Genomic DNA, 9,026 nt, shown 5'->3' with positions numbered 1-9,026 from the left:
ACCTGACATGACTGTACATTTCATTTTCGTTTAACCGCAAGTTACCACTAAGACGTCACATGTTGTCTGAAGATTTTTCTAGAGGAATATGGGTAAGTTGTTTTCTTTTTATTCAAGCGCCTGTATGACCCTAATCGGCGACAAGAATGTTTGGAGATGCAATTTTTTTCTAAAAAAAATGAATGTCTCCCGGGGCGTTGACAAGATTACGCCGAAAAAACAAGGATGGCACTCTTCAAAAACGCGGAACCCCCATTTAAATAAATAACGGTCGGAAATGGTGTACAAATCACTATTTGGGTGCTCCAGCCAAAATATGTTTGGTACTTAATCTCACTCATGGTAAAAAAGAAAGGGGTGTGAATGTGGGGAAAGCGGTATGCATAATATACTGGATCACCAGTTATCTGCACAATCGAAGACAAAAAGTCTTTATTGGTTCTTCCTATTCTGAGGAAACACAAGTAAATGCGGGAGTGCCTCAGGGATCAGTTTTAGGGCCTTTATTTTTTCTACGTAAACGACATTACCGAGTCTCTTTTAAGTATATCTCGACTGTATGCTGACGACAGTTCACTCGCCGTTAGTTCTGACAATGTTGAATATTTCGAAACAATACTAAACCATGATTTACATATGATATCAAATTGGGCTCAAAAATGGCTAGTTAATTTTAATCCTTCTAAAACAGAACTAATGTTTTTTACTCTTGCCAAAAACAACATTGCTAGACCCTCCTTACTTTTTGACAATGTTCAGCTCAGCTATGTTAAAACACACAAACACCTTGGAGTAACGTTTTGTGATGATGGCACTTGGCACACCCATATTTCAAACATAGCTTCTTCAGCATCTAAAGTATTAGGGACAATGAAACTTTTTAAATTTAAACTTGAACGAGCAGCTCTCAATCAAATCTACATCTCCTACGTAAGGCCAATTTTAGAGTATGCCTCTATTATCTGGGACAATTGTACAATATACGAAAAAGAATTACTTGAGAAAATCCAATATGATGCTGCTAGAACGGTAACCGGTTTAACAAGATCTGTTTCCATAAATAACCTTATAAAGGAAATTGGCTGGATTTCATTATCCGATAGACGTAAACTACAAAAACTATTTCTTATTTTCAAACACAAAAATGGCGATTTACCGAGCTACTTAAATGAATTTTTACCTGATATGGTTAGTGATACAAATTCATACAATTTGAGAAATCATCTCGACTACGCAACTGTTGCCCGTCGTCTCGAAATTTATTCCAGAACAGTACTACCATCATCTATTAAGCTTTGGAATGATTTAGATATAGAAACTCGAAATTCAGAAACTCTCTCCCAATTTAAAAGAAAGCTAATAAAACTATTTAACCCACTCGTTGTTCCAACATATTTTCTTGTAGGTGACCGTTTTCTACAAGTACATCATGCAAGAATACGTAACAAATGCAGTAGCTTAAACAACGACTTATTCAACAATCATCTACGCGATAATCCACAATGTTCGTGCGGTAGTTTGTGTGAAGATGCTGAACATTTCTTTTTTCGCTGTCCGCTATACATAAACCAAAGAATCTAACTATTTACCAATACTAGATAATATCATCCTCTATAAAAAATTGCTTTTTGGTATTGATAATTTAACCGATGAAGAAAATTCTACTCTTTTCAAAGAAGTCCAGCGATTCATTAAATTTACCAAACGCTTTGAAACGTCCAATAACTAAGGTTGTTTATGTACCTTACCATAATTGTAAGAACTTATTCGCTGATCTCAAACAAAACAGTAAACTCGAGGGGCACACGAGGCACGAGAGTCGGGGTGGTCAAATTTCAAATCTTCATTAGTTTTTATTTCTTTCTTTCTTGAGCTTTTTGTCTTTCTTTATTGAATTAGACTTTTATGGGTATTTTGTGGGGTTTTTGTATAATTATTCTCTGTATAATAATATATGTTTATACTAGATTCCAGATCCATCTGTTACCTTAACTTACCCTTGGGGAAGGGCCGTCGCTAATGTTGGGAAAACTTGTGGCCCAACCCTTTTGCTTCTGATTTCAATGTATATATTACTTAACATGCTTTTCTAATTCTCATTAATTTATGTTAAAATAACGCATGTGTTTAATTGTATTATAAACATGTGCTGATTCGTTTGCAATAAAATATGTTTAAACTAAGCTGTATGAAATAAAAATGGTAACACCACCAACATATAAAATAGAAAAAGTGGAAACTCCACAGGTCGCTCAACACGACAAAAACAAAAATGTTGCAGGCTCAGTTTGATTGAGCCTGTTTATGGACGGTAGTGAAAATGCATGCTGCCGTCTACGCCTTCTAGCCCATGGTTGAGCAGAACTCAACATTTACATATGCTACAAGTAAAAAAACAACTTAGGTGTTCATACGGCGGTGCACATGGAACCTTCCGTGATACACTAGCGTGTAATTCCATGAAAAGCGGCAATATATTAAAGATAAAAGGTAAGGGTAGATTTCCCGGAAACACAGAGCATCCCAAACACAGCCATAGAGCCATGCATCGCAAAGTAGGCCCACAACAAAAAGATGCTGTAACGGAATAATATTGTAGACAGGTTGCTTCAAAAATCCAACAAGTACATTTTAATTATATGCAAAATACAGAAAGGGGGGATTGGAAGGGGTAAGGGGTAGATAAAAGGGACGGATGTTGGGGGAAAGCGGAGCAAGGATGAAAATTCAAAAGGGAAAGCCATATTCCTTAAACGCAGTAACCACAGCAGCGCAGACATTCACGTACAAAAAAAAAACAACACACACACAACTAACATACACACAAGTAAGAAAAACAACACTGCGGGGCACCGCTCAAGACACATTCATACGCACACGCTCGTACATACACAAACACACACACACACACACACACACACACACACACACACACACAAGCAGGAAAAAAACAACAGTCGGGCACCGCCTACGAACGGCCGGTGGCCAAAATTATGGTGGGCACGGTAACTTACTCCTAGTAAAAGGAGAGAGGGTGCAAATGCAAGGTAGCGAAATGAAAGAGCAAAGGATGGGAGGGGGCGATGGGATAGTGAGGAGATAGAGTAAGAAAGGCCAAAAACAAAGAAGACAATATACGCAACACAAAATACGAGACAGCCAGAAAACATATTGAACATATGGGCACCGCCTTGGAACGGTCAGTAACCTATATAAAGGAAAGTGGAGGATTAAACGCGTTTAGGGCATGCCAACCTTGCACTTACCCTATTTACGCACTTTACCCTAAATAACATATACAATGTAATACAAAATGGACGGTCTGTAACCTAAATAAATGGAACTAAGTGCGGGGTTGGGTTGGGGTGGGGTGGGGTGGGGGGTAAACGCATTATAGGCATGCCGGGCTCGTACTTACCCTTTTTCAACAAGTTAGACATGATAGTGTCAATATACTCCCCGCTGAGAACGACTCTAACAATAGTGATAAAATAGCAGATTGTAGGAAGGAAATCATATAAGAAGGGTCAATCGAAGGTATAAGTTCACCAATATACTCAACAAATTGATTAGAGGTCAGATAATCAAGAGTCCAACATTTAAGGGCACGACAAAGCAAGTTGCAAGACAGAATTCCATCCCATTCATGATTGTGTGTGTGTGTGGGGGGGGGGGGGGGGGGGGGGGGGGGGGGGGGGGGGGGGGGGGATGGAGAGAGAGAAAAGTATCAAGGAGTTTTTACACTTTTTATTTTCAAATGGGAAAGCGTAGCGACTAACCGTAGAGTGTTCAATCACCAAAAATGCACTGTGCTTTACGATTTTCGCACTGCTTTCTAATATATTTTGCAAATATTTAGTAGAAGTACGCATTGTACACAATTTATTTGTAATTTGCTGTAGTTCAAAAACTACATTCCTATAGTATACGCGTCGGTGGGGGGGGGGGGGGGGGGCAAATCAGTTTTAGTAATTAAATTCAAAAGATTCTTCTGTGTTTAACATATTTTACAACTTGACTTTTATGCAGAAGTGATTTAAAAACATTGTAAAATTCTAGGGCATAGCCAGCCATTTCTGACCATTATTTACATTTTATTGCAAAAGACTATGACTGAATTGTTTTGAAACACACTGCATGTTTAGCATCAACCCGTTTACACTTTTTGATTGTGCTATGACGGGACAGATGGAGGACCAAAGGTACCTAGCACTTATATCCACTTTCAAAGGTTTAACCCTACTGTGTTCCTTCTTCGTGTATATTTTCTGTCTGTTTGTTACTTCGTTGTTATAATTGCACTCGTTTGTGTTACTGTGAACATTTGCTCATTCACTAAGTACAGTTCACATACCCATATTCCCATGTGGAGTGTTGTATGGGCAAAGTGGCTAGACTTATGTCCTTTTTTTGCAGAAGTATTTAGGGTTCTGCCCATTGTTTTCTCGTTTAGGGAAAGTCCATTATTTAAACTGGGGACGATACGCCGCTTTTCATGGAATTACAAACTAGTGTAACATTGAAGGTTCCATGTGCACCGCCGTATGAACACAGCTGCGGATGTCTAAATTGTTTTTGGTACTTGTAACATGTGTACATTTTGAGTTCTGCTCAGCCCGGGGCTAGAGGGATTGGATTGTAGCATGCATTTCCACTACCGTCCATGAACGTGCTCCATTAAACCGAGCCTGCAACATTTTCATTATACCCCCACAAAACGAAGTTTGAGGGGGGGGGGATGTATATAGGAGTGAGCTTGGCGGTCGGTCGGTCGGTCCGTTGGTTTTTGTGGTTTCCGGATGATAACTCATGAAAGGCTTGACCGATTTAAATAATTTTTGGTATACAGGTGTAACATCAGAAAATACAGGTCAAGTTCGAATTTGGGGTCAATAGGTCAAAGGTCAAGGTCACAGTGACCCTGAACAGTTAAACAGTTTCTGGATGATAACTTAAGAACGCTTGGGCCTATGATCATATATTTTGGTACACAGGTGTAACATCATGAAATACAGGTCAAATTCGACTTTGGGATCTGTAGGTCAATGGTCAAGGTCACAGTGACTCGGAACAGTTAAATGGTTTCCGGATGATAACTTGAGAATGTTTGGGCCTAGGATAATAAATTTTGGTACACAGGTGTAACAACATGAAATACAGGTTAAGTTCGACTTTGAGGTCCTTAGGTCAAAGGTCAAGGTCACAGTGACTTGGAACAGTTAAATGGTTTCCGGATGATAACTTGAAAACACTTGGGCCTAGGATCATATGTTTTGGTACACAGATGTAACATCATGAAATACAGGTCAAGTTTTACTTTGATGTCAGTAGGCTTGTAACAGTTAAACGGTTTCCAGATGATAACTTGAGAGCGCTTGGGTCTAGGATCATAAATTTTTGTACACTGATGTAACATGCTAAAATACAGGTCAAATTTGCCTTTGAGGCTAGTAGGTCAAAGGTCAAGGTCATAATAACACGAAACATGTAAACGGTTTCCGGATGATAACTTGAATACGCTTGGGCTTAGGATCATGAAAATTGGTAGTGAGGTTGGTTATGATCAGCAGATGACCCCTAATGATTTTGAGGTCAGTAGATCACAGGTCAAGGTCACAGCGACCCGGAACATTTAAACGGTTTTCGGACAATAACTTCAGAATGCTTGGGACTAGGATCACGAAACTTAATAGGGAGGTTGGTCATGACCAGCAGATGACCTGTATTGATTTAGAGTTCCAAGGTCAAAGTGACCCTGAACATTTAAACATTTTCAGAACAATAACTTGAGAACGCTTGGGCCGAGGATCAAGAAACTTCATAGGGAGGTTGATCATGACCAGCAGATGACCTCTATTGATTTTGAGGTCAGTAGGTCAAAGGTCAAGCAAGTTCAGCTTTGCCACTGGCTTAGTTCTGTGACAAGGTCATATTGTGGGGGTAAAATTCGTCACTCCTGTGACAACTCTAGTTTTTTTCGTGTTGAGCGACCTGTGGAGTTTCAACTTTTTCTATTGTATTGTTGTTATATCTCTTTCAAAGTTCGGACGATCTGCGGTAGAATTTAGTAAAACAGAATAAGTGGAACTCCTGTCGTAGTTTATGATAGCGGTAACCCGGTAATGTGATAACTTTTTGGTGATATGAAGATTTCTATGATGAAAATCCTCTAACTTTAAGCAAGCTTTTGCAAAACGAATAAGTTGTGAGATATAGATATCGAGTGAGGTTGTTCAAGGAACATTTCCGTCCAGATCGAGAAATTGACAATTTCAGAACTGAAATTGTCATTTTATCATATATTTTTGTTTCTAAATTACTATTCATACATGTAATTGTTACTTTTAAATTCAAAAATGACGCTTCTAAATCTAAGTATTGTGTTGCTGAGTTGTAATTCTTTTAGGTACATGTGTTTTACCATTTCTGAAAAATATACATTATTCGTATTTAAAATATCATCAAGGTACCTCCTGGTTTCATGAAAAGTTTCAGTAGTGTCAAATTGGGTCTTAGTGGACAAACCGAGTATGAAATCTCGTCCAATACAGTATAAAAAAATAAATTAGCGACGAGCGGGGCGCAGTTATAGACCCCATAGTGATGCCAATTATTATCTTAACGTTTTATTTTATAAATATGTTTTCCAAAATAAACCGTAACGCTTTACCTGATATACCTGATCACAACTTCACAACGTGTATTTGTTAAATTTATTTTCAGGAAAAAAAACTCTTGTTTTATTACATGCCAAATAATTAACAGTTTCTCTGGCAAGTATTTTTTATTTTCAATTAAAGCTACAAGTTTTTCGTTTATGAAAATTAGTATAAAGAGCAGAAAAATCGTTGGTACTTTTAATTGAACATTTGCGGTGTTTATTTAATGGCCTTTTGATAATATCTCCAGAACTTTTGATGGACCAAAAGAGATTAACACTAGAGTTCTTGAATGTTGCACAATTCGTAACTTCTCATAAACAGATCAAATCAAACCGAATCATCTGCTATTATTTTTGCTTGGTTGCATTATATTCTGCAAAAGGATCTTCTTGTGGATTCTATTCTCATGTATTGCGCAGGTCATAAAAAGAAGAGGGATTATAAGGTTCAATGACGATGTTGTGGTGGTGGTGACGACGACAACGATGATGATGACGATGATAAAGACAATAATATGCGGAAAGCCCGGGCACCTTTGGATGACATGTATGATGTATGTAAAATATATTACGTATATATCTAAAACAAATGGAAATATTATAAGGATGAATAACGACAGAAACACTACAAAACTTTATTTTGTCGATTTCGTGACATTACCTATCAATTACTGCGCAAATGTACTAGCTTTTATTTGAAAAGTACTTACTTTGGGGCATAATTTTATTTGCGGTAACTTCTAATAGCCTTTATTTGCCGAAATATTTTTCACGAATGTCCATTTATGAATAATGAACAAGATGTTGCAGCTTTTAGGTATACTATTGTTCTTGAAAAGTTATGCGTGATATACGGAAATGAATGACGGATTTTATGAGCAAAACGGATACAAAGTAAATAATCATAGTTATGTTCTAATAAAGTAGACAGTTTGAATTTTAATGCCTCATTTCCTTTTTTCCGTGATACTTTGGTATTATGGTTAATACCACACTGCTAAATAATGTCTAAAAATCTGCTTGAAAATGCGCTTGTCTCTTTATTCGTGTGCAAAATTAATATCTAAAAATAAAACAAGCAACGGATCTATACATGTAATGCACGAAAGCACTTCAAAGCTACACTGTGTGGCACCGCGGCTTTGTTATCCTCTAATAAGTACCTGTCAATTAGTAACAATTAGGTGTTAATCACATATCATGTTGCTCATTACGGAGTTTAACGAGTGAAACCTGAACAACAGCTGAAGTGATCCGATACTTGGATCGAAATATCCGGCATTTTCCGTTTGCACTAAAACAACCTGACGACATGTTTCCTGACGTCGTTCTGTAAAGGCAGACGCTATGACAGGTAATTATAGTTGACAAAATACACGCATTTTACTTGTCATTCACAGACAACCAGTTATAATTAATCTGCATCGAAACTGTTCATCTTGAAAGCGGTACATATGGCGAATGAAAATCACGAAAAACAAGGATGAATATATAACAGGGAAAGCCACGTTCTTAAAACGTAGCCTCCCCAAACGTTAACCCAGCACGCTGACGCGCACACGACCAACACACACACACGAACACACACACGCGCCCACACACACACGCACGCGAACACACAAGCACACAAAATAAACAAATAAAGGAACACAGTGGGGCACAAATAAAGGAACACAGTGGGGCACCGCCTTGGAACGGCCAAACGTTTTGAAGTAATATAGGGACATAGAGTCATTCTGACAAGAGTGGCAATATTTTCGATGTGAACAGTCAAACGATAGAGAAGGGATTAACTGTGATTATACAAAATGCAAATCCGAATGGTGGTACAACTCCTGTAACGGAGGGTCCCTGGATATATCCGGAATGTCAGTTAAAGTTGTCGGCACAGCAAACTTTGTTCTGAATCGTTCAATTCTACGTTTTAAAAATCATTTTGCAGATTGGAAACCTGACGTTTAACTTATAACTCTTTATCAGAGCTAATAACGTGAAATACACAGTCAACAAAATGGTCTATAATTAAAATGTTCACAATTGCTCACGTTTTTAACATCCAGTAAATGAAAATTTGATACATTGACTTTACTTTTAATTGCTAAATTTGTTAGGAAATTTTAGGAAATTTGGAAGAATTTAGTTTAAAACGAACCATTAAAAAACCGTGAGCACTAACTTTACTGAGTCACAGTTGTCTGAAGTGTAACAAGATTACAGAAACTCATGTTTAAAGTAATTTTGTATTAACTAGTTTCAAACTATGACACGCGCGCATATGTCAACCACTACTTCCGTTTTGTTGAAATTTTTGTGCATCTGCTGATTTGCGATAAAACCGCGATACCGCACAGTGTATTCAAAGGAT

This window comes from Mercenaria mercenaria, chromosome 12, assembly GCF_021730395.1.
Source record: "Mercenaria mercenaria strain notata chromosome 12, MADL_Memer_1, whole genome shotgun sequence".
Classification (NCBI taxonomy): domain Eukaryota; kingdom Metazoa; phylum Mollusca; class Bivalvia; order Venerida; family Veneridae; genus Mercenaria; species Mercenaria mercenaria.
This window is presented reverse-complemented; position numbering follows the sequence as displayed.